The sequence below is a fragment of the Falco cherrug genome, chromosome 16 (genome assembly GCF_023634085.1).
Source record: "Falco cherrug isolate bFalChe1 chromosome 16, bFalChe1.pri, whole genome shotgun sequence".
NCBI lineage: Eukaryota > Metazoa > Chordata > Aves > Falconiformes > Falconidae > Falco > Falco cherrug.
Window position 1 is genome coordinate 10,218,640 of NC_073712.1, and position 20,219 is coordinate 10,238,858.

Sequence of the window (20,219 nt, forward strand, 5' to 3'; positions counted from 1 at the left end):
TCCTACGTGGTCACCTCTGTCTTCCTCTATGACTCAGTGACACATAAATCCATCACCAGTTTTAAATAAGATGACAACCAGTTTCCCACTGCCACTTGTTACACCAAGTCCTACAGCTCTTGCCACAGTTGGTGTCTTACCCAAGCCCACCGAAGGACACCTCCAGCCACATCATGTCCTCATGGACTTGTTCTGACAAATACTGAGACAGGGCATTGACTGAGATCCCGCCAACTGGCCTGGGTCCAATGCTCAAGTCTATCACTCAAATAATGTCACAAAACCCCCAAAATCTCTCTCAGCTTCTCCTTGTTCAAAATATGATCCAGGCCTCAACCATCCTTCTGGCTTCTGCAGGATTTGTTCCAATCTGTCAGGGTCTTTCTGGTGCTGGGGAGCTGCTTTCTGGGGGCAGCATTTGTGATGTGGTCTGCTGGTGGGTTAACCTTGGCCATGGGGCAGCCAGCCCCTCAGCTGCTCATCCTCTTGCTTGACTCAACTAGATAAATAGAGAAAATCAACCAGCAATGCTCCTGGGTAAGGATAAAGACAGGGGGATAGTAACCGATCCCCGTTAAGGCCAAAGATGTGTTGTCTTCCTATAGACCAATGTCATTTTGTGACAATTAAAACCAGTTTGGATTGTGAGGAATAACGACCAACACATGAATGACCATTCCCCTCACAGTTTCTCCCAGGACCAAATTACTCCATTGCTCCCAATTCATCTACACACCCACAGCCATGGAGGCACTAGGGGGATAGTGAAGAGGGGGTTGATGGTACAGAACGTCTCTGCTGCTCCTTCCTCCTCACACTTCTGTCCTTCTCCAGCATAGGTCCTCTCCATAGACCCGACCATCTTTGTAGTCAAAGGCAATGTGTTGTTCATTTCTTTGTGTCTAACTTCTCTTGATACTCAGAGAATGAGAGACGAGAGAAGATTGGAAGAGTCTCTGGACATCTTCTATTTCAAGACGCAGCTGAGACAGGTCAGCTTGAGCAAGTTAATCGTGGCCTTGTCTAGGTGGTTTTGGAATATCTCCATGGATGGACATTCCACAAACGCTCCTGGCAAGTAGATCCAGTGATTGATCACCTGCAAAGTCAAAAAGTGTTTTCTTAGGATCTTGTGAAATTTTATATACATTTGTAAGAATCTCACAAGGCTTTTGTTCTCCAGACTGAAGAGGCACAGATCTGTCTCCCTTTCTTCCTGGGAAAGATGCTCCAGTCTCTTCAAACAATTTGATGGCCCGTTGCAACTCTTGCTTTAGTAGGTCAACAACATTCTTGCCCTGGGAAGCCCATCCTGGACACAGCACTGCAGACGTGGCCTCAGCAATGCTAAGATGAGGGAAGGGTCACCTCCATCCATCAGCCAGCAATGCTTTTCCTAATGCAGCCACCACAGCTGTTGGCGTTTGCCATGAAGGTGCATTAATCATTCATTCTCATCTGCTTGTCCTCTGGCACCCAAAGGTCCTTCTCTGCAGAGCTGCTCTCTGGCTGCCCTGCCACCAGCAGGATAGCCACAGGAGGGCTGGATCACAGCCTGGCCTCCCCAAGGAACTTGCTCAGAACCAGCACCAGCAGCAGCAGAAGCTAGTCATTCTTGGAGATGAGCTTCACCTCTGGCACAGGCAGCACGGTGCTACTAAGACACCTGGGAGAGCAAAGCCCTCTCCTGCCAGGGCTGCACAGCCCAGGCCTGTTGCCCTCTGGCCTTGGCCACTGCAGCCTTTGCTCTCATGCTGGGAACCTCCTTCCTCCTTCTGCTGCCCCCTGCCATCCCCTCCAGCATCCTCTGCTGGGAAGCAAACCCTTCCCACACAAGGGCTCCCATCCCTGGGTACCCGGTTTCTGTGTGACAAGCCTGCCCTTGTCCCTGGTGCCACACCTGAGGTGCTGCAGCCCACATGGGCCCCAGAGCCCACCGCCTGGGCGTGGGCAGCAGGAGTCCCCTGTGCCACCACAGAGCTGTGACATCAGTGCCATAAGTCCTAGAGTAGGGGCACGACAGCTCCCACGGCTTTGGTGGTGGATGGAGACACAAGGTCTGTAGGGGCGACCTACAGGAAAGATGAGAGTGGGGGATGCTCTGTGTGATGTCAGGGCAGCTCAGATACATGGGGCTCTGGTATTGGACAGGCAAAGAGGTTGAGTGAGAGCTTGTGTGTGGATCAAAGGAGAGACCAGAAAGAATGACACAGTGGTAGGAATTAGTTGTGGTTTGACCCTGGCCAGCACCTAATCACCCAGAATCAGTTGCTCAGTGACCCCTTACATGCTCAGCATGATGGCGGAGAGGCTCCAAAGAAAATTCACAGGTCAGAAAAGAGACAGTTCAACAGGAGAAGCAAAAGCTGTGTGTGCAAGCAAAGCAACATGTAATTCACTCACTCCATGCCATGGGCAGGCAGGGTTTCAGTCATTTCAGAAGAGCAGGGCTTCTGCACATCTATCAGTGACATGGGAAGATAAACACCATTACCATGAAAGTCCTCTTTTCATCCTGCTTTCCTTGTGCTGTTATTATGAGCACAATGTCCCATGATATGCAATAGCCCTTTGGACATTTGGGGTCAGTTGTCCCAGCTTCTTGCGTCCCCCCAGTCTCTTGAGCAGAGGCAGAGTGCAAAAAAGAGAAAGCCATGGCAACTACTCTGCAGCAGTAGCCAAAACACTGGTGTGTGGGCAGCGCTGTCTTAGGAAGAGACACAAAGCACAGCGCCAGAAGGGCTGCTGTGAAGAACATGCACTCCATGCCAGCCAGAGCCAGGACAGAGTTACAGGTCATACGGTCAGGCTGAGGAATGGACAATGTCTTCTTCACATGCTCCGAGGCAATCTGTGGATGACAGGGTCTGGCTTTTCTGGAGGAAGCAGTCTCCTTGGTATTCACTGCACAGGTAAGCAAGGATGCCAAGAGTCCAGGGCCTTGTGGGCAAGTTCCCCATGCCCAACAGCCCATCCAGTCTGATGCCTGCCTGGAACTGGGACACCCCAAAGAGGAAGAGCTGCTCAGGGATGTGAAGACCAGTGCCAGCCTTGGTTGTAGTGAGTGTGAAGTTGTGGTGACCCTGATCCCCAGTCATGTGCGGAAAGAGATCAGTAGAGCACAGACCTGAGACAGGAGGGAATGAGAACCTGGCCTGTTGAGGGCCCTGGCAGGTGATATCCCATGGGGGCAGGACCCTGAGGGTATCCCTGTGCCTTCCTGGCCCTGATCAGATTAAGTGGGGCCTCCACCCAAAGCTTTGTCCATGGCTCCAGGAGTTCACTAAAGCCAGGCAGGAGTTTCAGGTCCAGCATCATCTACGCTGTATGTGTGTGGGTCTCTAGGCACAACCATAGACAAAGTCTTGCCTGTCCATGGACCTTGTCAAATCGAAAATATTCAGGCTCACATCCCAGTTTGATTCTTGATGGGGTGGCCAATGAAAGGACTTTATGGCCCTCAAAGTCTTAGGGTCTTTCTACTTCCTTTCTTCTCATCCCTATATCAGTTGATGGGAAGAGGGGAAGGAAGAGCAGGTCAGGCTTCAGGGTGTCACGGACTGAAAGGGGGGAGAAAAAACTCTTACCTTCAGCTCTTTCCCAAAAGCCTAAAATCTTCCATAGAACTGGAAAGCACTGACATTCTTCCACGACCCCCACTTTTAGCAAAGAAGTTGAGAGTTCCCAAGCAGAGGATTTGTTCCCATTCTGTTTACAGCTTCAAGCACCCCATGATGTGGAGGTTGGTCATTGCATTATCTCCTGCCAAGAACATTCTTATTTCCACACCTGAGGATTGCCTATCACATTCCTGCCAGGCACCACAGCTCCAAGACTGGCTTCATCCTCCTGACCACCTCCCCGTTGGGACTGGCAGGTCACTAGGAGGCTCCCAAGGCCTTCCCTTGTGCAGGCAGAACAAGGGCCTTGCCCTCAGTTCCCCCTCCCAGGAAAGTGTTCCAGCCCCTGAGCATCTCAGTGACTCTTCACTGAACTCACTCCCAGTCATACACATCTTCCTTGCTGTCTCGAGGCACTGAGACACTTCTTGCCTCAGTCGCTCCCCAGTCAAGGCCCAAAAATGAACACAGCAGTCTACACATGGTGTAATGGGCGATGAGCATGGGGACACCATCACTTCCCTCACTCTCTTGGCAAGGCACCTCTTCATACGCTCCAGGACACTGCTGGCTGCCTCTGCTACCAGGTCACAGGGGGGGATTGTGTTTTGCCTTCTGTCCCCCAGCAGCGCCAGGGCCTTTTCTGCACAGACACTGCCCAGCCAGGCAGGTCCCAGGCCCTGCAGCTGCAGGGTGTTAGTCCATCCGAGGGAGGTGCAGGCCCTGCCCTTGGTCCTTCCTGCATCTGTGCAGCTCCTGACAGGGCAGCCACCCCACCTGCCAGGTTTTCCCTGGATGGCATCCCTAGGGCACAGGAATGGGCCTCCGAGTTCAGGGCCATCACCAGACCTGGTGCCAGTGGCCTCCACTGGGCCATGTGTACAGCTCCTAAACCGCACAGGGCACAGGAGAGTCCCCTGTGCTGCCCACAATGCCCCAGTATGTCCCAGTGGCCTCCAGGTGGGGTGTGAGCCCCTCACCACTGCTCTCTCAGCCTGACCATCCCACTGGTGTTTTACCCATCTCTTTCCATACGCACCCAGAGTGTCATGGCCTCACTGGGGCAGAACACTGAGGGAGACCATGGGCGGAGTTTTGCTGAAGCTGAGGGAAATGACATCCACTGTGGAGCTCCTCACACACAACTGCAGGCTGTCAGGTTGGCTAGGTGTGATTTACCCTTGGGAAATCCACCTGGACAGTTACCCTCTCAGGTGCCAGGAATGTCACCCAGGAGGACTCTAAGTGGTGGCACACCCCTCGCCAGTGGGGGTTTGTGCAGCCTCTGGTTCCCCGAGTTGCACTTATGGACTCCTTCCAAGACATCGCAACAATGCTTGTCCTTCCTCACAAGTAACTTCTGTCAATTCATGGAGCTTTCAAAAGGGATATTTCAAAGAAATATTAATTTTATAACAGAACTTCACCACCATTATTATTACAGATATACCACATCCTTAATTTATCTCATCCTCCTTATATTTGTACCTGACAAGGAGGCAGTGTCGACTTCTGTACTCCTGCATTAGTAGTTCCTGAGACCCGATTGCTCTCCTAATACCATACCCCTTCAACACCCTCCTTGTGCCCCATGACCTGACAACAGAAAAGCAGTCTTTTTTCTTTCAGATTTATCAAATGTATTTCGCACAAGCCATTTGAGAGGAGAAACAATCTCCACATGAACTCCTTGGGTTGCGTTGACACAATTTATGTATGATCTTCTACCTCTATGGCGTTTTTTCAGGTTGGACAGACCTCTGGAGATCATTGAGTCCACTCCTCCAACTGAGGCAGGGTGAGCTAGACCAGCTTTCTCAGCAGCTTGTCTAGGTAGGCTTGCGATATCATAGAAGCATAGAAACAGAGAATTGTTTAGGTTGGAAAAGACCTTAAAGATCATCAAATCCAAAAGTAATCTCAGGACAGCCAATTCCATCACTAAATCATGTCCCAAAGCAGTGTGCCTGTGTATTTCTGAAACATCTCCAGGGCTGGTGATTCCACCAGCTCCCTGGGCAGCCTGTTCCAATGCTTGACCACCCTTGCAGTGAAGATGTTTTGCCTCATATCCAATCTAAACCTCTCCTGGTGTAACTTGAGGCTGTTGCCTCTTGTCCTGTCATTTGTTATGTGAGAGAAGAGACCTACCCCCACCCATCTACAACTGACTTTCAACTACTTATAGAGAGCAGTAAGATCCCCCTGAGCCTCCTCTTCTCCATACTAAACCACACAAGTCCCCTCAGCTGCTCCTCAACAGACCAGGGCTCCAGACCCTTCACCACCTTTGTTGCCCTTCCCTGGACGTACTCCAGCATCTGAAAGTTTCTCTTGAAGTGAGTAGCCCAAAATGGAAAAACAATGTTCAACATGTGGCTTCAGCAGTGTTGAGTACAGGGGGTTGATCACTGCCCTGGTCCTACTGGCCACACTGTCTCTCATACCAGCCAGGATGATATTGGCCTTCTTGGCCACCTGGGCACATAGATGGCTCATGCTCAACCATCTGTCAGCCTGCACCCTCAGGGCACTTTCCCACCAGGCAGCATTCCAGAAACTCTCCCCCGAGCCTGTAGCGTTGTGTGGGGTTGTTGTGACCCAGGTGCAGAACTGGCACTTCTCCTGGTTGAACTTCATACAATTGCACACACACAAATGATCCAACATGTGCAGATCCCTCTGCAGAACCTTCCTGCCCTCAAGGACATCAGCACTCCCACCCAACTTAATGTTGTATGCAAACTCACTGAGGGTGCACTCAATCCCCCTGGCCGGATCATTGATTAAAGTTCTGGAGCAGGACTGGCCCCAGCACTGAGCCCTGGGGAACACCACTCCTTATGGGCTGTCACCTGGATGTCACTCCATTTACTACCACTCCTGGGGCTTGGCTGTCCAGCCAGCTCTAACCCAGCGTGGAGAACACCCATCGAAGCCATGAGCAGCCAGGTTCTGCAGGAGAATGCTGTGGGAGACGGTGTCAAAGGCTTTTTTAAGGTCCAGGTAGACAGCATCCGCAGCCTTTTCATCATCATCAGCGCAGGCCAACTTTACAATCCTCGCAGGCACATGTGCAAAGAGCTCTGGGTCAAACAGGCTGGGTTCATGTCTTTGAGTAATGGCAGTGGATGCTGCCATACGGGGACAAAGAGGCTTGTCACAGATAGAAAAATAAATGCACAGGAGTTTCCAGAGGTAACTTGGAAATTACTTGTGAAGAGCCATGGGTAGCTTATGGCTGCTGAGAGACATCTGACTGCATCAGCTTCTTTACTGCATTCTTCAGCTCCTGGTTCCTCATGCTGTAGATGAGGGGGTTCACTGCTGGAGGCACCACCGAGTACAGGACTGACATTACTGGATTGAGGGATGGGAAGGAGACTGAGATGGGCTTCCGTTAGGCAAAGGTGGCAGTGCTGAGTAAGAGGGAGACCACGGCCAGGTGGGGGAGGCACGTGGAAAAGGCTTTGTGCCGTCCCTGCTCAGAGGGGATCCTCAGCACAGCCCTGAAGATCTGCACGTAGGACAGCACAATGAAAACAAAACAGCCAAATGCTACTAAGAAACTAACCACAAGAAGCCCAAGTTCCCTGAAGTAGGCCCGTGAGCAGGAGAGCTTGAGGATCTGTGGGATTTCACAGAAGAACTGGTCCAGGGCATTGCCGTGGCAGAATGGCAGTGAAAGTGTATTGGCCATGTGCAGTAAAGCGTAGAGAACATCACTGCCATAGAGAGCTACTGCCATGTGGACACAAGGTCTGCTGCCCAGCAGGGTCCCGTAGTGCAGGGGTTGGCAGATGGCCACGTAGCGGTCATACGCCATGATGGTGAGGAGAAAATATTCTGCTGAAAGGAAAAATACAAAGAGAAAGGCTTGGGCAGCACATTCTGAGTAGGTGATGATCCTGATGTCCCAGAGTGTGTTGGCCATGGCTTTGGGGAGAGTGGTGGAGATGGAGCCCAGGTCAAGGAGGGAGAGGTTGAGGAGGAAGGAGTACATGGGGGTGTGGAGGTGGTGGTTACACGCTACTAGCAGTGATGATGAGGCCATTGGAAACGAGGGTAGCCAGGTAGATGCCCAGCAACAGCCAGAAGGTCAAGAGCTGCATCTCCCGCGTGTCTGCCAATGCCAGGAGAAGGAACTGGGTGATGGAGCTGCTGTTGAACATCTGCTGCTTCTGAACATGGGGACCTGTTCAAGGAGGAAAGACAGGGACAATTTAGGAGAGACTTCTCTGAGCCAAGTGAAAGCCTTTCTCCTAGATGCGTCCCCGCTGCCCCATGTCCACCCCTCTGCCGTTCCTGGGAGAGCTCCCTTCAGAGCCGTGGCTGGAGCTGTGCTGAGTGCTGGCCGAGTGTGCTGTGAGGAGCAGGGGCTGTGCCCGCTGGCTGCCCAGCAGTGAGCCCTGCTCTGCAGCAGGGGCTTCATGGGAACCGTGGGGGCAGGGGCCACTCCTGGCCTTGGACTTGGTCAGACCCAACTGCTCCCAGCGCAGAAGGGCCTGTCAGCATCTGCTCTGCCCGTGCTGAGCAACGGTCATGGCCAGAGTCAGGTCAGGAGGGTTTTGTGCTGTGCTCAGGGAGAGCAGGGTGAGTGCTGAGAGGCAAGGGGACTGTCTGTGCCTTAGGGCAGTGTGAGGGAATCTGGTGTGTCCCTCTAGCTCCTTCGCAGCTGCCCAGCTCTGCTGGGTGAGGAGGTACCAAGGAGCCTGGAACTTAGGAGCTAAAGGCTGTGATGGGTGGGAGAGGAGAGAAGACTTGTGCTGTTCAGGGAAGGCATCTGCAATGTATGGCACAGCTGGGTGGTGATCCATCTCCCCCACTTAAGGTTTACCCTCAGCATTCCTCCACTGCCCCTGATCCCCTCTGTCTGTACCTCACCGGCCTGGAGCTGTCCCTGCCAGCAGCTCTTTCTCTGGCCCCATGGCTCTTCCCTGCCAGCGCTCACAGAGCCCAGCTCAGCCCCTGTGTGCCCAGCTCTGCCCTGCAGCCGCTCTCTGTCTGCATGCCTGAAAGAACAACAGGTCACCCAAACCCTGATGGAAAAGGAAAGCTGATGCTGGTTTGATCTGCAGGATGGTGGGGAGGGAAGGCACTTGCTGAGCTTCCTCATCAACCTGACTGATTCCTCAACTGTCTCAGTCCCTGCTCTGACCTGCACAGCTCAGATTTGATTGCCGCCAAGTGGAGCCAGAGAAAAGGGCTCCTTAGGGCAGAGGCAGGGACTCTGCTCTCTCCTTCCCTCTCCTTCCCAGCTGCCCTGCAATTGCTCCTTTCTCAGATGGAGAGTGATCACACTGCCATGTTACCCTGACAAGCAGCCAGGCACTGCTGAGAGCAGAGCAATGCACTGCACTGAACAAAAGGCCTCATCCATTCTCGAAGGCTCAGCACTACACTTCTATCCAAGAACACCCAGGGCTCACTGTGTGACCTGGAAGGCACAGCTCAGGTGGACACCTGAAGTAGGTAGACAAGGGTCGTGACCATGGCAAGCTTGAAAAGGACAGTCAGCTCCTTCCCTAGCCTCACAGACTGCATTGCCCACAGCATCACGTGTTAGGGGAAAGCTGGGACACCTCCATGCTGTGGACATGTCTGCATAGGAGGACCCACAAGGTCTAAGTCTCAGCCTGCAGCTGAACCCCTTATTGCCAGAGAGCCTGTCTGCAATGCCAATAGCATCTGAGCAAGGCCAGGAGAGAGACAAAGGGACACTCGGGAAGTCCTTCCCCTTCCCCTTCCCCAGCACACCACCTCCCAGACAGCAGCAGGGCAATACAGTCACCCTCAGGCTCTGCTCAGTGAGAAATGGGACCGTGGCAGCAGGAGAGATGCATTTCATCCCTTCTGCTGCTCTGCTGGACCAGGAGGTGTTGAAAAAGATGAAACCAACAGTCCAAAAGCTGTGCTGGGTGGGAGAGGAGAGCAGAGGTGTGTTACTCAGGGAAGGCACCTGCTCATAAGGGCATGGCCAGGAGGTGCCCCTATCTCCCCTGCATCAGGGTTCCCCTCAGCATCTCCCCCCTCCCTGCCCAGGGCTCTGCTGCCTGGAGCTGTCCCTGCCAGCAGCTCTTTCTCTGGCCCCATGGCTCTTCCCTGCCAGCGCTTACAGAGCCCAGCTCAGCCCCTGTGTGCCCAGCTCTGCCCTGCAGCCTGAAAGAACAGGTCACACAAACCCTGATGGAAAAGGAAAGCTGATGCTGGTTTCATCTGCAGTGTGCTGGGGAGGGAAGGCATTTGCTCAGCTTCCTCATCAACCTCCCTGTGATGCTTTCAGCATCTCACCTCCTGCTGTGACCTGGACAGCTCAGTTTCCATTGCTACCAAGTGGAGCCAGAGAAAAGTGGCAGCAGAGATTCAGGCAAGCACAGAGACTAGCTGGACACCCCTGCCATGAACTTTGTCATGAAAAGTCTCCTTAGAAATGATCTGGAGCTGTGAGCAACCCTGTCACATGCAGCACCCACTCAAAAGCACAGGGAACTTTTCCTAATGGGGATCACTCCTTCCACCCACAACTTCTCCCCAGAGCTCCATGGGAAGCTCCTGGGCAGGCTGAGAGGTGCCCCTGGCAGGCGGCAGAGCCCCTGCCCCAGCACACAGCCCCCTGGGCTGCAGGGACCCTGCTGGCAAGGACAGCCCTGGGCACCCCTGCCTGCACAGCCACCTTCACAGCCCTGCAGCCGGCCCTGGCACAAGGCAGCCCACATGCCCTGGCCCTCCCACGCTGCAGCAGGGAAGCCCTGCTCTGCAGCACACTGGCCTCCTCCACAGCACAAGGCTCCCACACGGTCCCACAGGCTGGGGGTGCCCCAGCTGCTGCAGACCCGGCTAGGAACTGCAGAGGCATTGCCCTGCAGCCACAGACTCACCGGCTCAGGGGCTGTGCAGATTTCTCCAACAGTGAGCTCGGAGCATCCTCCCACCAAGGTCTGCTTTTGAGCTCTCCCTGCCTCCCTCCTCTGCCCCTCTGGGCTCCTCCAGGTGTCCCTGGGGCTACAGGGGAACCTGCTGGGGAACAGCGTGATGCAATCACGGATGTTTTGTATCTCAGCTCTGCAGACACACTTTTTTCCTAGCAATGGCATTTCTCTGATTAGAAAAAAGATTTCAGCATGAGAATCAGCTTTTGTTAACCCTTCAGTAGCCAGCACAGAAGGAAGTTCACAGGAAAGCATCTCAGATCTCCAATGTGGGGTTTTGGTGTGTGATGTCTTCAGTTACTCTCACACAAGGTAGGCATGTAAGTCTGGGTTTGTAGTCTCAGGGCTAAAGACTCAGCTCCTTTTCCCAGGCCACGCCTCTGCTCTGAAGCAAAGCCTTTGCACCCGCGGGCTCGGGGACACTTGGTTCCAGGTTTCCTCATGGCAGAGCTGGGCTGGTGCTACAGCTGGGGGTTTCAGCCCAGATGGTCAGCAGTGCCCTCAGCCAGGGGCCCACGCAGAGGCAGCTGGAGCCCGTCCTGGTTCAGACAGAGCTGTGACACTGATGGAACCAAGTGCCAAGGCAGGTGGCAGAGCTCAGCACAGCTGCTCTGCAAGGGCAGCAGCCTCCAACAGCCCAGGCATCCACCACGCAGTTTAGACCAGTGAGGCAATTTCAGGGCACGTGAAGGAGTGTTCCCTCCTTCAGGAGCAGTCACAGAAGACACAGAGATACTGTGTGGCCTCTGCTGAATTGAGCAAGGGCAGGTGTGGATACAGCTGAGGTTGTCTCTGTCCTCTTCTCCTCTGCCTTCCCTGGCCAGTTCTCCCAGGCCTCTGTGGCTGCAGGCAGGACTCTGGAGGAGAACAACCAGCACTGGGAGGGGATAAAGTCTCTTGAACTCAGGGAGTCTTGAGCAGTCCGTGGGAGCAGAGGGGCGTTATCCCAGGGAGCTGAGAGAGCAGGCTGCTGTCACAGGGAGGCCACTCTCCATCCTCTGGGAAAGGCCATGGAGACTGGGGGAGCTGTGGGAGGTGTGGCAGCACCCACCCATGGCACGCCCTTTTAAAAGATGGCCAATGTATGACCAGGGGACGTAAAGGCTGTGCCCCAGAGCGTGTCCACTGAGATAATATTTCATGGTGTATGAAAGAGAAGTTGAGTGGGTTGATGCAGGGGAGATTGTGCCTGGACATCCTCTTTGCTTTCTGTGAGGAAAGGACAGGATTTCTGTGCTTAGAGAGAGCAGTGGTGGTCTTTCAGTGGAGGTCATGACGTGCGGAATTAGACTCTATAACTCGAAAGTTATAAAGTAGGTATGTTTATTGCGCGCAGATGCACGGGGGATCGCTCCTCCACAAGCGTGCATACCCGAAGTGACGAACCATCTCACATTTATACAATGAACAAATGAATATTCAATTAACGCCTATACATATTCGTTACCTAAACCCTGCTTCGTATGTTAATTAGCTTATCAGTCCGTTTCCTGGAATGTGGTGGTCTTGCAGGTTTGTAGGTGATTCATGTTCTTGTGACCATCCGATCTTCTTCAGGTGATTCATGTCCTTGTGACCACCCGATCTTCTTCAGGTGATTGTGACCACCCAATCTTTTCCAGCAAGGAGACTTAGCACTCCCTCCCTCTAGATAGCATTTGAATGTCCCTCATCTTTTCTTATTCTCTTTTAAATAGCCCCTTTGTTAGAGGAAGAAGGGCAGGCGTCTCCCCTTTGTTAGAGGAAGAGGGGCAGGCGTCTCCCCGTCTCCCCTTTGTTAGAGGAAGAGGGGCAGGTGTCTTCTCAAAACTGTAGTTGTCACCGCACCCATGACTAGTCACCATACCCACATTCCTTAAGCAGACACATACAATCACAATCCATGTCCATTATCCCCATTTCACATTATTTCTCCATATCAGTCAGTAAAGCTTTCACATTCATCGCCTGCAATAATCTAATGTCCAAATTCTGATATTGTGGACTGCGTGGGTAGAGAACTAGATTGGAAAAAATACCTGGATGGTCAGTCTCTTAAATACGTGATCAGTACAAGGTGCTCTGCCTGGAGGCATCCATTTAGCAAGATCCTGCTGGGGTCTTTCCTGTCATCTGCCCTGTTGAACCTAGTGTGTATGACCTGGAGGAGATGAGAGGGTGATTTTTCATAGCATTTGTAGATGTCACGACACTCAAGATAACAGACACTGCACTGGAAGGCAGGGTTGCCATCCTAAAGGACATAGGCGGGTCACAGGGATGTGCCAAAAGTAACCTCATTGTATGCAATGAAGAAAAATCCAGAGACTCGTCTCCAGAATGGACTAAGCCCCTGCAATGGCAGAGGCTGGGGTCTGTATGACTGTGAAGGAGCTCTGTAGGAAAGGCTCTGGTGGTTCTCGGATGTCATCAGGCAAAGCATAAGCCATCAGCAAAGGCAGCCAACAGCATCCTGGGCTCTATGAGAAGGAGCAGGGACACTGGAAATGGTTATCCCCCTCTAGTCAGCACATCATACAATAGATGCAGAATATGTGGAATCCAGAATACCAGAGACATTGGTGACATGGACTCAGTTCAGTGGAGGCCCACCATGGTGGTCACAGGTGGAGCACTTGCAATGTCAGAAGAAGTTGAGACAGCTGGGCTTGTCCAGCCTGGAGAAAGGAATGTCTTGGGGGAACATGCAGCAGCATGGCAGTGTCCCCAGGAGGACACAGTCAGGCTCTTTTCCATGCTACAAGGAACAAGGACAAGATGCCATGGGCTGGAGGAAGACATGGTCAAAGTATATACAGGGAGAAGCTTTTCCATCATGACGACAGTCAAGTGCATATCCAAGAAAGTAACAAAGCTGTATCCAAGCTGTATCCAAGAAAGTAACCAAGGTGCCTTTGGATAAAATTTTGAGTCATCTGGTCTGGCCCTGGTTTTTATAAGCGATTGGTAGAGAAACATGCCCAGGTCCTTGCCAGCCTGAATGATGTTGTGTAGAAGGATTTTTAAAGGACCGAGGACATATGTTACCATTGTCCAGAGTGGACAACCCAGGCCTGTTAGTTGAAGCTGCAGAGCAACTTTAAATTGTCCTTGAAACAAGCAGTGTGAGAAAGAAAACAAGCTATGCACAAACAAGAAGCCAGGTGCAGAGCAAGTCCTGGGAACTGCAAAATGAACACACTCTCATCGGCACACTCTGATCAGGCACCTGCAGCATGCCCACCAACCAGCAACACGAACACCCGCGTGACCAGAAACTTTTATCCAATCACCTGTGTGTAAAGTCGCGTGAGCGGTTGGTTTAAGTTATACATGGAATTAGATGTGTCAATTAAACTTTTAACTAGTATCCTCTTTAAGAGAGGTGAGAGCACTAAAGAAACAGAAGTGGAGGCTTTAGTTCGCTGGGCACGAAAAAAGGATAAGATTCCCGAGCCCGCGTTATTGTTTAGTGTTACTGAGTGGAGAGAAGTGGGAAATTGCCTCTGGAATAGTACAATTGAGGGAGGTAAGGAAGGAAAAGAAGCTAGAGCGTTAGGAGCTATGTGGCGGTCGATAGTTAACACTCTGGAAACTATGAAGGCGGAAAAAAAGGTAGCGGCAGCAGCTATAGAAGTGTTGCGGGGAGGTGTGGTAGAAAAGCCGGTAGAGCAGAAGGGTGACTCACCTAAGCCTTCTCTCTTGGCTACACTTTTCGGAGTTGGGCATACTCGTCCTATGAAGGGTATGTCCGCCCCTGCGTGTTCAACAGTGCCGGAGCTTTTAGATAAGACAGCGGACAAACCAGAAGTTACTCCTCGGGAGCCTGAGGTAACTGAGCCAAACCTGGAAGAGGCGGCCGAGCCTCCCTAGGAGGGCGGGGCAGCGTGTCCTGCTGCACCAATCGGAGCTGTGGGTGGAGCAAGGCCATTTCAGGAGGGCGGGGCAGCGAGTCCTGCTGCACCAATCAGAGCTGTGGGTGGAGCAAGGCCAAAACAGAGGGTGGCAACAGCTAGTAGGTCTCGTCAGGGCAGGCAAAAGCGGCGTCCGATGACGTTTCCTCCTCTTCCTGAAACATCATCAGACAAATTTGAGGAGGATAGCGGGGAGAAGCCTTGTGATAACAATACAGAGAAATCCTTACAGGAGGTAATAGATAAATAAAGAAACCTGGAAAAGCGAGTTGAAATGAACCTGCCTACTACTTCAATACCTGTAGTTCCTCTAGTTAATGCAACTACCCCTCTGATACTGAACTCGGGAAAAGATCCAATTCTACAGCAATGGTCCGGTGCTGTTTGTGATGCATTTTTGGAGGGTGACTGGCAGGTGACCAGCTCATTAGCTTGTCCTGAGGTGGTTAATAATCTTGATGCACATCACTGGGACATGATTTATGAAAGGTTAATGATCAGATTTTAGCGATGGGTGTGTTGCAATCAGCTATTCCACCTTTGATGATGATCCCTCAGATCTGGCAAATTGTTGTGATAGACTTGACTGTTTCTTTATGATTCCCTTACACCCTGATGACACACAAAGAGCCTCACTAACGATGATTTGCAAACATTCCGATCCTGGTTGCATGGCACTGAAGCCAACGGTCCTCGAACTTATTCACCAGAACAGTGGGCTGCCCTAGAAGTTGTGTCCTGCAAGACTCAGACTGGCTGGTGTGGTCGCCGAATGGTGAATCATCCGTTATCTTTCTTGGTTTGTAATGTTGCCACTTCACCTTTTGCCCTTATTTTGCAATGGCAAAAGAAAAAGGGGGGAAATTCGGCCATCATTTTAGAGTGGTTGTTTTTGCCATTGCAACTCAGACATCGTATTTTAAGTTGCCCTGAAGCAGTAGCGGCCTTGGTGAGAAAAGGAAGAGACAGGATTGTTGAAACTGATGGGACTGAACCGGCAGTTATCAGTATTCCAGTCCGTGGTGATGATTATGGGTGGCTCCTGAGACATTCAACAGCCATACAGGAAGCCTTGATGGGTTATACAGGTGTTGTACACAACAACCGGCCAAAAGGACCTCTCTGGAAAATGTTAGAACATTACCAGTGGATTGCAAGACCGTTATGCTCAAAAAGATCAGTTGACAAGCCAACGGTGTTTACAGATGTAGGACGAAAGATGAAGAAGGCTGCGCGTGTTTGGCAATCTGATAATCAGTGGCAGAAACACATGATCACCGGTGAACCATGGGACAACCTTCAAACCTTAGAGCTGAAAGCAGTGTGCTGGGCATTGGGAAGCTTGAACGGTACACCTGTAAACATAGTATCAGACTCATTGTACGTAGTTGGTGTAGTAGAGCGTATTGAAGATGCCTTGTTGAGAGAGACAAAGAACCAACATCTTGGTGGAATATTTCTACAACTGCGTGGTCCTCTTCGACAGAGAAAACATGAATTTTGTATTATGCATATTAGAAGTCATCAGTGGACCATTGGGTTGGGCAAAGCAATGCTAGAGCTGATGAAGCAGTCAGCTGTCTGGCAATAACTTCTCCAACAAATAAGTTTGAAGAAACTCGTAACAGCCACGAGATGTTTCATCAGAATGCAAAGTCTTTACATCGACAGTATCAAATACCCATAGCAGATGCAAAGAGTATTGTCCGCTCCTGTCCTCAGTGTAGTCATCATGGACCTGGTTTAGGGGTGGGCACTAACCCAAAAGGTCTGAAGGCACTTCGGTTTTGGCAAATGGATGTAACACATGTACCTGACTCTGGGAAGCTTAAGTATGTGAATGTCACAGTTGACACATTTTCTCATTTTATATGGGCCACTGCACAAACCGGTGAAAAGGCATTACATGTGGAGAGACACTTAATGTCTTGTTCTGCTGTCATGGGAGTACCTGTAGAAATAAAGACAGACAATGGTCCAGCGTAGAGTAGTCAACGAGTCGGAAGGTTTATGACAACTTGGGGAATTAAACACATCAAAGGGATTCCTCACTCCCCAACAGGCCAAGAAGTTTTTAAAAGATCAAACCGTACCCTGAAGGATTATCTCCAGAGACAGGAAGTATCGCAGGACATAGATGTAACTAAACGGTTGACTAAGGTGTTGTTTACCTTAAACTATCTCTCCCTTATGGAGCATGGAGAGGGACCACCTGTTGTTATACATCACCAAACAGTACGAGGGAACCAAACAACTACAGTTCCTGGTTTGAATGTTCTGGAAAAAAATATGGCTTCAGGTGTATGGTAAGGACCTGATCTGGTGTTATTTATCGGTAGAGGTTATTTTTGTATCTCCACAGATAAAGGACCTATATGGGTCCCTAGCAAGTTTGTGCGATCCGTATGTCAAAATCAGAAGACGGAAGAGAAGACGCAGAGCGAGCAGATGGAATAAACTGTCTATGTTGTAAGGGATGTAACCCGCGGGTATTGTGCCAATGTATGCTATGTGGGGTAAAACTGTTCTGTAAGCCAAAGCTGTAACGTAAATGGTGTAAAGAGTGTATGTGTTTAGATTAGTAACCGGGCATGAAGCAAGAGAAAACATACGACTAGTGTAATACCATGCTGATTGGAGACAATGTACATCATCAGAATCTGTGAAAGCATTTGTGGATTGTGGTGGAATGTTAAAAAAAAAAAAAGTGGAAATTGTAGGACTAAACATATTTGAGTGGTGGACTTGGTTTACGGTCTTGATGAATTTTTTAACCGTTGGCCAAAGTATTTTGCCATCTTGCCTAGGACAAACATATGGGTGACATGGGCAAATATCATGGGAGTAACAGACTTTTGTTTAAGTCTGCAACAGGCAGACAACCCCGTTAGAAATTGTTTAATTGGTATTCCCAAACAGCAAATGTCCTAGCCTCCATATTTATGCCGGGGGCAACGGCAGCATTAAATGCTAAGAATATATGAAGGTTAGCATGCTGGGGAGAGAAAAAATTTAATCTTACATCACATATTTCAAATTCGTTATTGCTTGATGTAGATAGTCTTAGGCATGCTATGTTACAAAATAGAGCTGCAATAGATTTTTTGCTATTAGCACATGGACATGGTTGTGAGGATTTTTTGAGGCATGTGTTTTATGAACCTTTCCGATCATTCCATATAGAAGCACAAGACGTTGTCACAACTGCAGGGAAACATGAAGCATATTCTTGCTGATGATAATCCCTTCAATGAGGATTGGGGATAACAGGTTGGTTAAAGACTTTATTGATGGAAGGAATACACTTTGTTATAATCATTGTTGTAATGTTTTTAATTTTTAGCTGTTTACTTTCTTGTTTGAAGAAAGGTTTAACATCTATTGTGAACCAGAAATAGGTTGTCCAAAAAGAAAAAGGGGGATATGTATAGGGATTTTTAAAGGACCGAGGACACATGTTACCATTGTCCAGAGTGGACAACCCAGGCCTGTTAGTTGAAGCTGCAGAGCAACTTTAAATTGTCCTGGGAACAAGGAGTGAGAGAAAGAAAACAAGCTATGCACAAACAAGAAGCCAGGTGCAGAGCAAGTCATGGGAACCGTGAAATCAACGCACTCTCATCGGCACACTCTGATCAGGCTCCTGCAGCATGCTCACCAACCAGCGACACGGACACCCATGTGGCCAGAGACTCTTATCCAATCAACTGTGTGTAATGTCGTGTGAGCCGTTGGTTTAAGTTATAAATACGACCTGTTTGCTCAATAAAGTGAGCACGGCATGTAGCCATATTGGTGTGATTGTCGTGACTTGGCCGACTCTCCACGGGGGACCCTCTTCAGCAATTATAAAGTAATTCATTACAGACCCAGACTGTCTCCTCTATTTTTTGATTATTGGGTTTGGTTTTGCTTACAATAATGTTGTCATTGCATTTGTAATTCAGTCTCAGCTTTGCTTTTCTGCCCCAGTGGCTGTGTAAATGAGGATCCCTGCTCTCCACCAGTTTGAACAAAATAAAGGGCCCTTCAGTCACTATTGTCCCCTGAGATCCTTCCTCCAAGGCCTATTTGGGGCTGCAGGGACAGTTTCTGTATGCAGAGCTGGATGGGAAAAGAGTCCTGGCATGCCCGCACTGCCAGGGGGTGGAAGCCCTTGGCTCTGCAAAACCGTCCTCTTCCCACTTCCACGCTCCTTCTGATCCCTTGCGTTGCTGCCAGGCCTGAGTGCGCTGGCAGCCTGGTCACAGCCGTGCTGCGTGGCAGTGCTGTGACCGCAGGCAGGGACAGGCAGTGGCACCTCTGTGACACAGCTGGCCTCCATGAAATGTTCTGTATTGACAGAAACCACCGGAATGCAGCCCTGGGATGTGCTCCCTTGAACCGAGGTGCCTGTCTCCACTGCTCATGACGAGGGCCATCTCTGAGAGGTGCCGAGCAGGGTGCTACACCCCCGGGCTGAGGTGCTGCCAGCCTCTGGCAGGGGCAGCAGGAGGCCAGGCAGTCACTGTGCCCGCTGCAGTGCTCTGCCTCCGCACGTGCCAGGGAAGGGCTCACTAGCGGCATCCCTCGAGATAGGAACCTTGGCCAAATGTATGGAATGTATTTATTAAGGCACTGTATACTGTGATGGTGTGCCTTTTCAGCTCCTCTTTGGATGACACCAAGCTGTGTAGAGCCTTTTATCTACCTCCTCTGCTTCACCCTGCCTTGAGCAGGATAGCTGGACAAGATGACGTTCAAGGGACTCTTCCAACATGAGTTATTCTACGGTTTCATGAAGCATTTTCTTAGAGAGCTCTTCAAGACAGAATAGCAGGAGGAAGAAGGAAAAACTGGAAGAAAGAAGTGGAGGTATAAAAAGTACCAACAGAAATACCGCAGTTCTTCTGAGGAGCACTTCTCCACTCAAAACATGAGTAGGAAATCTATTAGATTAAAAGATCCATGAAAGAATCTTCCCTTTATCTGCTCAGGTACTGGGTCACAAGGAGGGTTCTGGGTTGGGATGCCTGCCTGAAGAGTGGTTTCCCAGGTGCTGGAGCTTTCCTTGGAGGTAGGAAAGAGCAGGAGAGAGAAACAGTGTCACAAAGTGCAGCTTAGAATGTTGAGAGTGGAGATCAGGAGGAGGAAATGTCACTCAAGGACTAAGGCTGTGGTAAGAGGAGTCCTCCAGAAGGAGTATGAGATCTGAGGAACAGAGTGTGAGGCTGGACAGACACCAGTGCATGTGTGGAAACGCCAAGGTAAGAGCAAGGTGGGGAAACCAGTTGGGTGTCTGCAGCCTTCAGTGAAAAAGCAGCAGCTGTGGGACAGCGTAGGACACTCTGTGATGGACATGGCAAAAGGCACTGGTAAGGCTGGAAGTCACCGAGAGAACCAAAGGCTTTGTCCCTGTGGTTACAGGCACTGTCTCTGCCACCAAGGCCTATGAGGATATAAGTTGTCCTAAGGCCCTGGGGCCTCATGGCCTCCTTGCTACCACTTGCAGAACACTCTTCTCCCCTTGAGCGATACTGCACAGTGAAAGTTCCCAGCATTGGCCACAGCCTGCCACCCTGAGGCCTGGCACCTGCACTCTGCTGCTCTCCTGCCTCCCTCGCCCTGGGAGATGACACTCCACCATTTCTTGCTCCTAGAGCCAAGGTGGACATGGATGACTCAGGGTTTCAGATCCAGCTGAGCATCACAGCTGTTGGCCCATCTGGTGGCTGTGCTAAAAGGCTGATGCAAAGAACCTGCAGACACCTAAAGGAGCATTGTCACTGTGCTGTCCT

The 20,219-nt window shown here is 50.7% G+C and overlaps 1 pseudogene; it reads right to left on the reverse strand.

Moving 5' to 3' along the window:
- Positions 1-967: 967 nt before the first annotated feature.
- The window catches only part of LOC129737510 (olfactory receptor 14C36-like), a 50,949-nt pseudogene continuing 31,697 nt past the window's right edge, over positions 968-20,219 (reverse strand).